At 51.6% G+C, this 15,688-nt stretch overlaps 1 protein-coding gene across 3 annotated transcripts in view; it reads left to right on the top strand.

Moving 5' to 3' along the window:
- Inpp5a (inositol polyphosphate-5-phosphatase A) overlaps window positions 1–15,688 on the top strand; it is a 172,506-nt gene that overhangs the window by 140,298 nt on the left and 16,520 nt on the right. The window lies entirely within an intron of this gene.

Below are 15,688 nucleotides of genomic sequence, written 5' to 3'. Positions count from 1 at the left end.
GTCTGCCATGTGCCAGTCTCGGCTGCTCCTCCTTTACAGTCCCAGGTGAGGACATTATGGCTGGTGTGATTGATGAGCTCCTATGACTCACGTTACTGAAACAATTCAGTATATGCAGTTGTAATTATTTATTGACACACATAAATGATCAGTTTGTGCCTTGTGGTGTGCTGACAGATGGTAGTTGTTTATGTGTGTAAACAAGATGTAGAGCCATTCTGTTTTGGCACTTTTGTGCAAATGGAGTAGCTTAGGTTGGAACGCTTGCTTCATTGAGTAGAGGGAGGAGAGGTAGAACTCAATTTTAGAGCTATATTTCCTGTCAAAACAGAGTAGCCAAAGCCCCACTGCCATCACAGACACCTCTGTCTGTGAGACCCCCTTCTCAGAGCCATTGGATGGGACAGCATGTCCAAAGTGGCCCTAACACCCCAGGGGAGGTCCCTCCCTGGGAGTGGGCGCTCCAGACTCTCTGACAGGCAGGCGCTCTAGCACTGGGTGGCTGGCACTGGGTGCTGGTAGTGGCTTCTTACTGTTGAAGAATCCTGGGCTCTGGTCCTTTCTGTTAATCTGGACTTGTGAAGAAGTGGGAGGAAAAGCAATAGTGTTTCACTGAATTATTTGCTCAATGAATACATGGATGTGTCTTAGATCCCTACTTTAATTGTTCGAGGGGTTTTATGGTTCTTTAAACTGTGCAGATAGTTGCTGTTTATTTGACAGAATTATCTATAAAACTGGTTACATTTTGTATATACTTCATTATATAAGTAAAATAAACCCAATGGGAAATATGGAGTGTGATTTTTTTCAGAGTAGTTTTTCAGGACCAGTTCAGGAGGAGAAAGCTCTGGAATCAGACTCCCCACGGCACCCGTGGTGGCTAGCTGGTTCTGGGAGCTGAGGTGCAGAGAGAGCATGAAGCCAGCCAGGGCCGCTCCCTCCGCGTGGCCACCTGCCTCTGCGGAGGAGGCGCTGTCCCAGCGAGCCTCCTGGCTCGGTCCCGGTCCCGTCCAGCTCTGCCACAGGCAGTCCTGCCCAAAAGGAGTGCAGAGCTGCCTCAGGGACAGCCCCACGGAGGACGCAGAGCACGTGGGACCTCAGCCGTGTCTTGCTCCCCGAGCGCTCAGGCCCACGCTGCTCTGGCTTCGGGCCGACGTGACGTCGTAGAAATGTCTGCCTCGGTGCCAGCTGCGTCCTGTCCTCTACATGTACAGACCGAGGAGGACAGCCTCTGCCTCACGGGGACCCACTCCTCGGAAGTGAGAGGGCGGCCACGCCAGCCTCGGGCCTGCGTGCTTAGGGGTGTTGGTGCCCTCTACTTGAGCAGTCCCCCAGGGCTTCCAGAGTGCTGACCAGTGAAACGGGGACGGGCGTGGTGTGCCCCGTGAGCGCCCAGGGATGCCTTCCCGCGGGAGGAGCGGCGTGCAGAGCTTCTGCTAGGGTGCAAGCCGGGGGACTGCCTGGCCAGCCGGAGCCCCCGGGACCACCTCGCCTTCAGCACTGCCCGGCAGGAAGCATTTCCGCGTTCCCCTCCAGAGCCCGTTGGAACCCAGGCGCCCCTCACTGGCACGGATGTGCCATGGAGCCCGTCCATAGCCGCACCCGCCCCATCCTTTGCCCTGGGCTTTTAGAGGAGCAGAGTGCTCTGCCGACCCTTCCCTTGTGGTTCTCATGACACCTTCCCGAAGCCATCACGCTGGCTGGCAAGATTCATTAGAGGTTAATTAAATCCATCTCCAAAACAATGAGAGGCAGTGAGCGGAGCCCGGCTGCAGTAAATTAAATGCATTAAATGCAGCGATTGTCCATCCCGGTGGATGGTGCGAGGCTGGGGCCTTCGCATGAGCTCCGCCTCTGGGCCCTGGAGGCTCTGTGAGCCCAGTGGGGACCTGCTTGTCACTCTTGGGGAGGGAGGATGTCAGGGATTGGACAGTGTGGCCTGTGAAAGAGGCTCTGTGTGTGCAAAGTGAAGAGGCTCTGTTCCCCAGGACCCAGCAGCTTCTTGCGTTTCAGATGCAAATGAATGCAAACATGCTTGCGGAGCAGAACTGAAAAGATGATACTGTGATCAAATTTGGCACAGCTTACGCCATAATTAAAACATACACAAATTAAACACGATTATCATGTGCCATCTAATAGGACCATGCGTTGTTACAATAATTAATAATGCCGCTCGGGCTCAGCCCTGGGCTGGGAGTGTTTGGAGGGTATGTTTTATGCCTTGCGTGGTGGCAACTGGCAGCTGGGGTGCTCAGCTGGCTGTGTGACACAGTGTGACGGCGGTGCCAGGAGCACCCGTCTCTGCGTGGCCGGGCCCCGCTGCACCTGCTGTCTATCACCTCCTTGGCAGTGGCAGTGATCGATGAGGTTTTGGAGGCTGGTGGCCGTTGTTAGAATTCACTTGCTGGGTGCTGACAGGTGTGCGATCAGGTACAGGGCGGGCTGGGGAGCAGAGCCCCTCGAGGGCAGGGCTGTTTCCAAAGCTGCCTGCAGGGAAGCTCTGGGATGTGCCTTCCAGACTGGCTCCAAGGCGGCACCAGCCTTGGTGGCCGGTGTGGAAGAGCAGTGTTGGAAATGAGCACGGTGCATAGCCCAGTGTCACTGACTGGGCAGGGACTGCAGCCTGCAGGAGCCACTGCCCCCCGCCCCCCGTGCCTGGACTGCAGCTGAAGTGTCCCTGGGTTCTCGTTCAGCCGATCCCTGCCATACCCTTCTGCACACATACCCTGCCGTAAGCACAGCTGGCATTGTGCAGACCCTGCTAGGAGTGCCCATGGGGAAGCTTCTTCACAAAACACTTCCCCAGGGTTTGTGTTGGGGTACGCATGCATCAAGCCCAGCCTAAGGTCAGCAGCCTGCGGCCCTGCCCTGTGCCCCCTGCTTGGAGGAGGGTTTGTCTGGGACCTTGTTCCCAGCCCCAGGTGAAAAGGCACACTAGGGCTCTGTTGAGCTGTGTTACTCCTTGGGTTTGAAGCCAGAGGCGGAGCGTGTCTCCCTTATTTCCTGCTCACAGTGAGCTCTACCTTATCCTGTAAGAGTCCCAGGCATGGTGCAGTGGGCATGCGTCCCTACAGCCCTGGCGTATCCACCGGTGCCCGGCCCCCAAGCTGCTCACCACAGTACCTCTGACCCTGGGTGAACCACAAAGGGCAGAGGGTGGGGAGAGTCTGAGGGCCAGGAGAGCAGCGCTTTTGCGTCTCAGCTGTGCACGTCTGCCGTGCATCCTGGGAAAGGAAGCTGAAATGCTTGCTAGCCAGAGTTAGTTCAGGTTGACTTTTAGGTGCCATCCAGTCATGTGTTTCTGTCAAGCATAATTCAGCCTGCATGCGGCATTGTCCTGGCCAGTTCAGTGTTAACACCCTCCCTCCATAGAGCTCTGGTGGCCTCTCCGCACGGGGCCCTCTGCCTCTAAGGCCCCTCATTTTGATGCCCACACCCATTGCCATGGGCCAGCCAGTAGGGGCACCTGTTGGATGTGTGCTGACTTTGGGGTATACTGTGTGCCCACCCAAATGGAATGATTAGAGAATTAATTGCGATACTATTTTCCTGGACCCCCAAATTCATGTGATGAATGCAGGTTTCAAAGCCTTTGTTTTGCATTTCACAGCAAGCAGTTAAGTGTCTGACTAGTTATCCTCATTTTCTACTTCATGAACATAGTGCTTATTTTGTGATTCTTTTTTTTTCCTGGTTGGGTATTTTATTTTATTTTTTTCAAATTTTTATTATCAAACTGATGTACAAAAAGGTTACAGTTTCATACATTAGGCACTGGATACATTTCTTGTACTGTTTGTTACCTCGTCCCTCATACCCCCCTCCCTCTTCCCCCTTTCCCTCCCCCCCCCCCCACGGAGGTGTTCAGTTCACTTACCCCAAACAGTTTTGCAAGTATTGCTTTTGTAGTTGTTTGTCTTTTTTTTACCCTGTGTCTCTCAAATTTGGTATTCCCTTTCAATTTCCTACTTCCAATACCAGTATACACGGTTTCCAATATACTCACACAAGATTACAGAGATAGTGTAGGTACAACCACAGGAAGGTGATACAAGAATATCATCAATAATAGAAGCTACAGATACACATAGGACATTGAAAGTAGTTACAACTGTTTCCATAACATGGAGTTCATTTCAATTAGCATCATCTTATGTGTTCATAAGGGTATAGCTATTGGGCCTTGTGATGCTCTGCTATGACTTGCCTAAACCTGTACTAATTATTCCCAATAAGGGAGACCATAGAGTCCATGTTTCTTTGGGTCTGGCTCACTTAACTTAGTATAATTTTTTCCAAGTCCTTCCATTTCCTTACAAATGGGACAATGTCATTCTTTCTGATAGAGGCATAAAATTCCATTGTGTATATGTACCACATTTTCCTGATCCATTCGTCTACTGAGGGGCATCTGGGCTGGTTCCAGATTCTCGCTATGACAAATTGTGCTGCAGTGAACATTGTTGTGCTGGTGGCATTACTGTGATTTTGTTTGTGGTCTTTTGGATAGATACCCAAAAGTGGGGCTGCTGGGTCATAGGGGAGTTCTATATTTAGCCTTCTGAGGAATCTCCATACTGCTTGCCGGAGTGGCTGAACCAGATTACATTCCCACCAACAATGAAGTAGGGTTCCCTTTTGGCCACACCCCCTCCAACAATTGTTATTGTTAGTTTTCTTGATATATGACATTCTTACTGGGGTGAGATGGAATCTCAATGTTGTTTTGATTTGCATTTCTTTTATGGCCAGTGATGTAGAGCATTTTTTCATATGTCTCTTGGCCATTCTCATTTCCTCATCAGAGAAGTCTCTTTGTAAGTCTTTAGCCCACTTGATGAGGGGGCTATTGGTTCTTTGCGGTTTTGTTTTGGAAAAAGGCAATTTTTTTAGTTCTGCATATATTTTAGAGATGAGGCCTTTGTCTGTTGAATGTCCGGTAAAGATCTTCTCCCAGTCTGTGGGCTTTCTGTTTATCTTGCGAGCTATGTCCTTTGCCGTGCAGAAGCTCTGCAGTTTGATGCAGTCCCATTTGTCCAACCTTTCTTTGATTTGTAGCCTTTCTGGGTCTTTGTTAAGGAAGTTCCGTCCTGCGCCAAGGAGCCCAAGTGTTTCTCCTACTCCTTCCTTTAGTGTTTTCAGTGTCTGTTTTGATTTCAAGGTCTTTAATCCATTTGGAATGATTTTGGTGCAGGGTGATATATAAGGATCTAGTTTTAGTTTGTTGCATGTGTTGAGCCAGTTTTGCCAGCACCACTTGTTAAAGAGGCTATCTTTCTTCCATACTATTGTTTTAGCTCCTTTATCAAAGATTAAGTAGACGTAGTTCTGTGGGTTCATTTCTGGGTCTTCAATTCTGTTCCATTGGTCTTCAGGCCTGTTCCGGTGCCAATACCAAGCTGTTTTTATTACTATAGCTTTATGATACAGCTTGAAGTTGGATATTGTAATTCCTCCAGCACTGTTCATTCTGCTTAGGATTGTTTTTGCTATTCTAGGTCTTTTATTGTTCCATATGAATTTCTGGATTGCTTCCTCTATTTCATTAAAGAATGGTGTTGGGATATTAATGGGTATTGCATTGAATTTGTAGATAGCCTTTGGCAATATTGCCATTTTGATTATATTAATCCTCCCAATCCAGGAGCATGGGAGGTTTTTCCATTTCCGTAGTTCTGACTTAATTTCGTTTTTCAAGCTTTTAAAGTTCTCATCAAAGAGGTCTTTCACTTATTTGGTTAAGGTTATTCCCAGGTATTTTATGTTTTGGGGGGCTATTGCAAAAGGAGTTGCTTTCCTGATTTCAGCCTCGGTCTTCGGGTCGTTAGCATAGAGAAAGGCCATTGATTTTTGAAGGTTTATTTCATATCCTGCAACTTTGCCAAAGTTTTGGATCAGCTCTAGTAGCTTGGGGGTAGAGTCTATGGGATTCTTTAGGTATAGGATCATGTCATCTGTGAAGAGAGAAAGTTTAACTTCATCTTTTCCTATTTGGATCCCCTTTATATTCTCTTCTTGCCTTATTGCTTGGGCTAGGAATTCTAGTACTATGTTGAAGAGCAGGGGAGAGAGTGGACATCCCTGCCTTGTTCCTGATTTTAAAGGGAATGGCTTTAGTTTTTCACCATTTAGAGTTATGCTAGCTGTTGGTTTGTCATAAACTGCCTTGATTATATTTAGGAATGTTCCCTGGAATCCCAGTTTTTCCAGGGCTTTTAGCATAAATGGGTGCTGGATTTTATTGAACGCTTTTTCCGCATCCAGAGATAAAACCATGTGGTTCTTTAGCTTGCTCCGGTTGATGTGGTGGATTACATTAATTGACTTGCGTATAGTAAACCAACTTTGCATCCCTGGGATGAATCCAGTCTGATGATTTTTTTTGATGACCTGTTGAAGTCGATGGGCCAGAATTTTGTTGAGAATTTTTTGTCTATGTTCATCAGGGAGATCGGTCTGTAGTCCTCTTTCTGTGATGAGTCTCTGCCTGGCTTTGGGATGAGGGTTATACTGGCTTCATAGAATGAGTCTGGTAGTGAACGTTCTCTTTCAATTTCATTGAAGAGTTTGAGAAATATTGGTGTGAGTTCTGTTTTGAAGGCCTTGTAGAATTCTGCAGTGAATCCGTCTGGACCTGGGATTTTCTTGGATGGGAGATCATTTATTGCCATTTCTATTTCAATACTGGATATGGGTCTGTTTAGAAGGTTTAAATCTTCATGGTTGAGTTTGGGGATATCAATTTTTTCTAGGAAATCATCCACTTCTTCCAAGTTCTCGAATTTGTTGGCATAAAGGTTTGCAAAATAGTCCCTTATTATTTTCTGAATTTTGGTTATTTCTGTGGTGATGTTACCTGTTTCATCTCTTATCTTGTTTATTTGAGTGTGCTGCCTTCGTTTTTTGGTCAGGTTTGCCAGGGGTCTGTCTATCTTGTTGATTTTTTCAAAGAACCAACTCTTTGTTTTGTTGATTCTTTCAATGGTTTTTTTCATCTCTAATTGATTTAATTCTGATTTGATTTTAATTATTTGCTTCCGTCTATTGACTTGGGGTTTGGCTTGCTGTTCTCTCTCCAGAAAATTAGGGTGCTTCCTTAAATTACTGTGTTGCTGTTTCTCCAGTTTGTTGATGCATGTACTCAGAGATATAAATTTTCCTCTGAGTACTGCCTTTGATGTGTCCCAAAGGAGCTGGTACTTTGTGTCCTCAACTTGGTTGAAGTCCATAGACATTTGAATTTCGGTTTTAATTTCTTCAATGACCCACTGATGGTTCAGCATTGTGTTGTTTAGTCTCCATGAAGTGTAGGATTTTCTGTGGTGGCTGTTTGAGTTGAGCTCTAATTTTATTCCATTGTGGTCTGAGAGAATGCAGGGAATGGTTTTGATACTTCTGAATTTGTACAGATTTTCTTTGTGCCCTAAGATGTGATCTATTTTGGAGAATGTGCCATGTGCTGCAGAGAAGAATGTGTATTCTGTTGTTGCTGGGTGGAATATTCTGTAGATGTCGGTTAAGTCTAGTTGGTCTATGCAATTATTAAGATCTGTGGTTTCTTTGTTCAGTTTTTGGCGTGTTGATCTGTCCAGAGGTGATAGTGGAGTGTTAAAGTCCCCAACTATCAATGTGTTTGGGTCTGTGAGTGTTTTTAGAGTCAGTAGTGTTTGTTTGATGAAGTTGGGTGCTCCTGCATTTGGTGTGTAGATATTTAGGATGGTTATATCTTCCTGTAGGAGAGATCCCTTTACTAGTATGTAGTAGCCTTCTTTGTCTCTTCTTACCTTTTTTAATTTGAAGTCAATTTTGTCTGATACTAGGATTGCAACTCCAGCCTGCTTATGGGGGTCATTTGCTTGATAGATTTGATTCAGCCTTTCACTTTTAGAAGATGTTTACTTTTGCTGGATAGATGTGTCTCTTGGAGGCAGCAGAAAGATGGATCTTGATTTTTGATCCAACTTATGAGCCTATGTCATTTGATTGGAGAATTAAGTCCATTAATGTTGATAGTTAGGATTGAGAGATGATCGTTTGTTCCTTTCATTATCACTACCTTGTTTAAAGCGGTGTCTTCCCATTTCTTGATCTGATGTTTACTATTTAGGGTTCATTTCTCTGTCTGTATTGGGATCTTGATTATTTTCCCTGTGTAGTACATCTTTGAGGATTTTCTGTAAAGCTGGTTTGGTGGAGATATATTGTTTCCGTTTTTCCTTACTGTGGAAGACTTTTATTTGACCTTCGGCTATGAATGAGAGTTTGGCTGGGTACAGAATTCTTGGTTGGTAGTTATTTTTATTTAGTGTTTGGTATACTTCATTCCAGGCTCTCCTTGCTTTCATGGTCTCTGCTGAGAAGTCTGGGGTATTATTTTGTGATTCTAAGACTCAGGTGTAGATAACCGGTGACTTTCCTCTCAGTCAGAATGTGACATTTGAATTCTCAGTACCCACGTGGCAGGGTCCTGGATGTGGGCCTTGAGCCTTTGCGTGCTTGCTAACGTGGGGCAGCCGCATTCTGCAGCTGTGCGGTGCGGGTAGCCTGGCCAGGGGAGGGGCCACAGCATCAGCGCAAGGCCGGGGCCTTTGCATGAATGTCTCCTTCCAAGGAAAGCTGTGACATTGATTTGATAGTGTATCTCACCGTCTCCACACGCACATTAACACTTAGCATTCCCAGGACAGCTGTTTTCAGCCTAGGTTTATCCTCTAGATCAGTCCCACTTTCTGTGAAGTCCTTTGAAGGGAAGCCTGTGTGCCTCCGGAAACCCTTTTTCTCCCCCAGGCAACAAGTGGGGACAGCCCTCAGCTTGGCCAGCCTTGCTGGGACATGGAGTTTGTATGTGTAGCTAGCTCTTCATGTCAGAACATGTTGTGGCTAGAAATCAACCAAGAACCAGGGTTGGTAAGAACCATAGGGGGACTGTGGTGAGTTTCTGCTGCTCTATAGCCTCTTTCCAGTGACGAGCAGCGCACACGTTCCTGTCTCCATGTTCAGCTGGCTCTGTGGGTCAGCTCTCCGTGATTCCTGTGTGCAAAGTCTTAGTCTTGGTCTTGGTCTGGCTCCTGCTGACACAGTCCGGGTTCATACCTCACAGGGCTATGGAACCAGAAAGACAGCTCCCCTGTACAGGGGACCCCCACACCTCTCACTGCAGAAGTGCCCTGCCCCCAAAGGAAAGTAGTCTGATGCAAGGTGCTGCCATGTGCCCTGGCACACTGGCTCCCATGAATGACTCGAGTTCTGCGGCATGGCTGCCCTCTGCCTGTGTAGTCAGAAGCCCATAGGCCCCGGTGCACCAGGAGAAATGGGGTGTGGCAGGACAGCTCAGCCCGGCTCCCGGGGCCTCCTTTGGTGGAAAAGACCCTCTCCCAAATGGGCATGCTGGGCACAGCGGCCTGTGGCCCATAGCCACAACTGGCATTCTGACCATTAGGCCTCAGCTGGTTGAGGATGTGGCCACCTGATCCGTGATTGAACGTGGATCCAGGCAGAAGCCTGTGTAAGTGGACAGAACTCATTGCTCCATGAGCATGTACAAGTTTCTCTGCGTCCCCGTTTCTCTAGCCCTGCCCAGTGTTGATGCCATGCCAAAGGAGTCTCCTGGGAGCCCAGGCCTGTCCCATATCCAGTCCTGTGGATATTCCACCTCCCAGAAGGTGGTGTGGGTGAGGATGTACCCCCAGCTTTACTCCCCGTAGTCAGCAGCAACCAAGACCTGACACTGTCCAACCACTGTCAGGTTTCAAACCAGAGCTTCCCACCCATGGCTGAATGTGTTCACTCGCTGCTGTTCTTCACTGATACCTTGGAGCCTGTGGCCCAGATTTCAGCAAATTACAGTCCCGTGAAGCAAGAAGTATCTGCAAATGGGAGGGGAGACAGCAGTGCTGGACATACCACTCGAGCTCACCTCCCTGCCGTGGGATCTGAGGTGGACCGAGAGCTCGGCATCATTGACATTCATGATGCTGGTTCTGTTCCCGCCAAGATTTATCGCAGACAGCCTGCGCTTGCTTCAGCCCCTCTTTCTAAAGTGCCAGAGACATTCCTTAAGGACCATTTCTTCTGGACGCGCCTCCTTTCTGACGTTCCTGTGGACATCTGTTTGTGGCTGGAGTTCGGCCGCGGAGGCCGCGCCTCACTGCTTTGTCAGGGGCCTTTGTTCCCGATTTCATGCTATCAGAGATTCTGCATGTTGCCCTGCCTGAAGTTGTCAAAGGGATAAAAGCTCCAGAGCAGGGTCATGTTTAGAGGGATGGGCATGAGAAATTGGTAAGATGTATCTGCGGGCCCACCCACCAGTCAGTGGGGTCAGGTCTTCAGGGAGAGAGAGCACGCGACCCTGCGCCTAGTCTGGTGCAGGCCAAGCTCTGCCTCCCTTCCTTCCTCATCCCCTGGCACTACGTGAGGTCTCACCGTGCCGGCAGCCAGGGCGTGCAGAGTCAAGGATCACCTCCAGGAGCAGCCTGCCGCTCTTCCATGTGTGGCAGGGAGGTCTGCCAGCCACAGTGGTGGTGAATTCACCCGCACAGTCCCCTGGCGCTTGGTACCTTTGCTTGGGGGGCAGCTGTGGAATGACAGCCTGATGACACAGACCATGGAGAGCATTGGTGAAGCAGGAGGCTTGAGCTCTGTCCTCAGCATGGAGGCTTGCTCTATAGGAGCTCACATCTGGAGGTTGTGCTGCAGTGCCCAACGGCGTGTTCCCGGGCCAGCTGAGCAGGGCTCTCAGAGCCGGCTGGGGCCGGTTGCTCTTTGTCTGGAGGTGTTGTGAGAAAACAAGAGGCTGCTATAGCCAGGTGAGAGTTGAGGAGGGGCCAGCTGGGGCGAGAGGCTCTGGAGGATGAGGCTCTGCGTGATGCTGCCTGTGGCTGAGTGAAGCAGGCATGTGGAAGAACCCAGGGTGGGGTCTGGGGTCTTTTCTGGAGGTTAGAGGTGAGTCTGTCGCTGTCGTTGTCAGATCAGGTGCACCTGCGTGGCAGCACAGCTATATTTCTGTTTTTCTGAACGGACTCTTTAATATTGCTCTAGAAAGACTTGGGCTACTAGAGTGAACAAGCTGTTTGCCCTTCGTGGAGTCTTGAACTTTGTGTGGGTGTTTGTAACGTTTGAGGTGGGCAGGGGAGTGGTTGGGTTCCTGTGATGTTTGGCCAACTGTACACATGTACACTAGAGCCTCTGATCATCGCTGGCTTTGTGCAAATCCAACGAGCTATACAATTGTGTGATTTGGTGGCACAGAAACAACCGTCTCCCGCCGTCACCAGTGCCCGGGCTGGTAACACCAGGCCAGGCAGCATGTGTGGACACTGACAGGCAGATCGGACGCAGGAATTCTGTGCTGTGCACCTCAGACACAAGGGCAGACAGCATGCGTGGATGCGACAGGCAGGAGGAAAGCAGGAATTCCGTGCTGCACACCACAGGGGCTCCCTTGGCCCTCAGCTGTCCCAGCAAGCTCCTGGAGACAGGACTGTCAAGTGCTAGCCAGGCCCTGTGCTAGGTCACCCTTCCCAGCGGCCTTTGCTGCAGCCACTGACGATCAAGTGAACCCTAGGTGGCTTTTTCAAAATAGCATTTGCGGGTATTTCTCCTCCTTTCAAAAGAGCAAAATCCCTTCCATAGCAGTTGAGCCGGGAAGGCCGGGCCTGGCTGCTTTCTGCATGAGTGGCGATGGCTTCTTTGAATTGAAAGGCAAAGGGAAAGGCAGCTTTGCCTGCTCAGCCCCTGCTTACTTCTTTAAAACCTGTGAATGGGGCAGTTCCATGGGAAGGGGGGTGTGGGAGAAAGGGGGCGGGCCAAGAGACCTTCAGATGTCTGTCATTTTGGAGCTGCCTGAGTGCTGAAATAAAGCAGTTTTTGCCAGCATTTCAGCAAATGCCTTCAGGAGACAGAACCATGAGTTTCTTGAACCTCTGCCTTTGGTGGCCACAATGGCCTCTGCCCCTCAGCCTGCCCAGATCCCTCCCCCATTCACAGAAAGAGGCTTAAGCCACTTAAGCGCATTAGCATCCTCCTGGGATCAGTAGGCAGGGTGGCCAAGGCGGCCTCGGTGTTTGGATATGTGTCCTAATCCCCTGCAGCCAGACTGACTTGTGACACAGGAGTCCAGAAGCCACTTCAGGGGCCTGGCCAGTTAGCTGATCTGTGCCCTGCGTGTCAATGGCCCGTCCTGAAGTGTGCTTTGGGCACGGTGGGCACATGGGGCTGGCTCTCTGGCTCGATGAGGGCGCCTTGTGTCCACAGCAGAGGCAGCCTGTCCCCGCAGGGCACCTTCCAGGGGAGGCACGGCTTGCACCCACAGCAAGGCTCCAGGCTCCTGCAGTGCAGCCCCCTAGCCAGTCGAAGTCCACATCTATTACAGTGTGTGTGTGTGTGTGTGTGTGTGTGTGTGTGTGTGTGCACGCTGGTCCTAGGATCTGAAGTCAGGGCCTGGGTGCTGTCCCTGAGCTTTTGTGCTCAAGACTAGTGCTTTATCAGTTTGAACCATAGCACCATTTCCAGCTTCTCGGTGGTTAATTGGAAGTGAGTCTGATGGACCTTCCTGCCCTGGCTGACTTTGTTTGTTTGCTTTGTTTTTTTTTGACCAGTCCTGGGCCTTGGACTCAGGGCCTGAGCACTGTCCCTGGCTTCCTTTTGCTCAGGCTAGCACTCTGCCACTTGAGCCACAGCGCCACTTCTGGCCGTTTTCTGTATATGTGGTGCTGGGGAATCGAACCCAGGGCCTCATGTATACGAGGCAAGCACTCTTGCCACTAGGCCATATCCCCAGCCCCCCTGGCTGACTTTGGATGGTGATCTTAAGCTCTCAGTCTCCTGAGTAGCAAGGGTTACAGGGATGAGCCACTGGCGCCCGGCTACAGTGGTCCTTCTAAAAGTAAAAATCATATATTCTCTTTTTTAAGAAATAGTTTTTGAGATGTATTTTACACATAAAACAATTCAGTTGTGGACTGCTACTACAGACGTTCTGTGCAGGCCCCTCCTCCCCCGTCCCTTCCCATCAGGACCCCAGGTCCCGATGACTCCAGGTGACTCAGTCCCGCTTTCTGTCTGGCTTTCTGTCCAGGCATTTGTGTGTATGAGATCCGTTGCCTGAGGAGGAGGGGGCTCCTCTCCCAGCGGCGGCCAGGCTAGCCGCCTCGTCTCCCTGCCTCCTGGGCAGCTGTCAACACTGGGCTCTCCTCACCTGGGGAGGTGTGCAGCGAAGGCTTCCCTGCCAAGCGTGTTCCAGTGCCCCGTTGCCCCCAGTCCTCTGCCTCACTGGGACGGGAGCCCTGGGCTGGGTGTGGAGAACGTTTCTGGGCATGGCAGTGAGCGGGGCTCCTAAGTGTGGCGGGCCCCTGTGCCGCAGCAGTCTTGAGCTTGGTTCCTCCTTTCAGGAGTGACCTTATTGACTTCCTCACTGCGCACTGCATGTTAAGACAAGAAGACTTTTCTAGGAAGGCTTGGATTTAAGTATTAGCCAATCCGCAGTGGTCTGTTCAGTTACCCTGGGCCTGCCTCCAAGGACAGCCAGCATGGAATGGGGGAGGCTCTGATCCCTCCTACCCCAGGGGCCACAGCTTCCACAGCAGAACAAGCCAGCTGGGTGGTGTGCAGGCCATGCACAGAGCCACCTGTCCTTGTCCCTGTCCCGTCCTTGCCCCTCCCCTGCCTCTAAGTTCTCCTGGTGCATGAAGCAATCCCGACACCTGGTAGAAGCCAGAGCACCAGCTCCTGGGACTCTGCCAGTACCCTGTCATGGCCCCACTGCAGCCTGGGCCTGCCCTGTCCCACAGGGTCTAGCTGGGCAGAATTAATACTGCTAGGTAGGCAGGACTCTAACTTTGCTGGACCTCCCACATCTGCTGTAGCCAAAATGTACTTGCTCGAACCATACCCCAGACCAGCCTCGGGTCACCTGCTCAGACCATCACCCCACACCAGCCTCGGGTCACCTGATCAGACCATCACCCCACACCAGCCGCGGGTCACCTGCTCAGACCATCACCCCACACCAGCCTCGGGTCACCTGCTCAGACCATCACCCCAGACCAGCCTCGGGTCACCTGCTCAGACCATCACCCCAGACCAGCCTCGGGTCACCTGATCAGACCATCACCCCACACCAGCCTCGGGTCACCTGATCAGACCATCACCCCACACCAGCCGCGGGTCACCTGCTCAGACCATCACCCCACACCAGCCTCGGGTCACCTGCTCAGACCATCACCCCAGACCAGCCTCGGGTCACCTGCTCAGACCATCACCCCAGACCAGCCTCGGGTCACCTGCTCCGACCATCACCCCAGACCAGCCTCGGGTCACCTGCTCAGACCTTCACCCCACACCAGCCTCGGGTCACCTGATCAGACCATCACCCCAGACCAGCCTCGGGTCACCTGCTCCGACCATCACCCCAGACCAGCCTCGGGTCACCTGCTCAGACCTTCACCCCACATCAGCCTCAGGTCACCTGATCAGACCATCACCCCAGACCAGCCTCGGGTCACCTGCTCAGACCATCACCCCAGACCAGCCTCGGGTCACCTGCTCAGACCATCACCCCAGACCAGCCTGGGGTCACCTGATCAGACCATCACCCCACACCAGCCGCGGGTCACCTGCTCCGACCATCACCCCAGACCAGCCTCGGGTCACCTGCTCAGACCATCACCCCACACCAGCCTCGGGTCACCTGATCAGACCATCACCCCAGACCAGCCTCGGGTCACCTGCTCCGACCATCACCCCAGACCATCCTCGGGTCACCTGCTCAGACCTTCACCCCACACCAGCCTCGGGTCACCTGATCAGACCATCACCCCAGACCAGCCTCGGGTCACCTGCTCCGACCATCACCCCAGACCAGCCTGGGGTCACCTGATCAGACCATCACCCCACACCAGCCTGGGGTCACCTGCTCAGACCATCACCCCACACCAGCCTCGGGTCACCTGATCAGACCATCACCCCAGACCAGCCGCGGGTCACCTGATCAGACCATCACCCCACACCAGCCTCGGGTCACCTGCTCAGACCATCACCCCAGATCAGCCTCGGGTCACCTGCTCCGACCATCACCCCAGACCAGCCTCGGGTCACCTGCTTAGACCATTACCCCACACCAGCCGCGGGTCACCTGATCAGACCATCACCCCACACCAGCCTGGGGTCACCTGATCAGACCATCACCCCACACCAGCCGCGGGTCACCTGCTCCGACCATCACCCCAGACCAGCCTCGGGTCACCTGCTTAGACCATTACCCCACACCAGCCGCGGGTCACCTGATCAGACCATTACCCCACACCAGCCGCGGGTCACCTGATCAGACCATCACCCCACACCAGCCGCGGGTCACCTGCTCCGACCATCACCCCAGACCAGCCTCGGGTCACCTGCTCAGACCATCACCCCAGACCAGCCTCGGGTCACCTGCTCAGACCATCACCCCACACCAGCCTCGGGTCACCTGATCAGACCATCACCCCAGACCAGCCGCGGGTCACCTGGTCAGACCATCACCCCAGACCAGCCTCGGGTCACCTGCTCAGACCATCACCCCAGACCAGCCTCGGGTCACCTGCTTAGACCATTACCCCACACTAGCCGCGGGTCACCTGATCAGACCATTACCCCACACCAGCCGCGGGTCACCTGATCAGACCATCACCCCAGACCAGCCTCGGGT

Source organism: Perognathus longimembris, chromosome 2 (genome assembly GCF_023159225.1).
Source record: "Perognathus longimembris pacificus isolate PPM17 chromosome 2, ASM2315922v1, whole genome shotgun sequence".
NCBI lineage: Eukaryota > Metazoa > Chordata > Mammalia > Rodentia > Heteromyidae > Perognathus > Perognathus longimembris.
The sequence above is the reverse complement of the archived record's forward strand: the minus strand, read 5'-3'. Positions and strand labels throughout refer to the sequence as shown.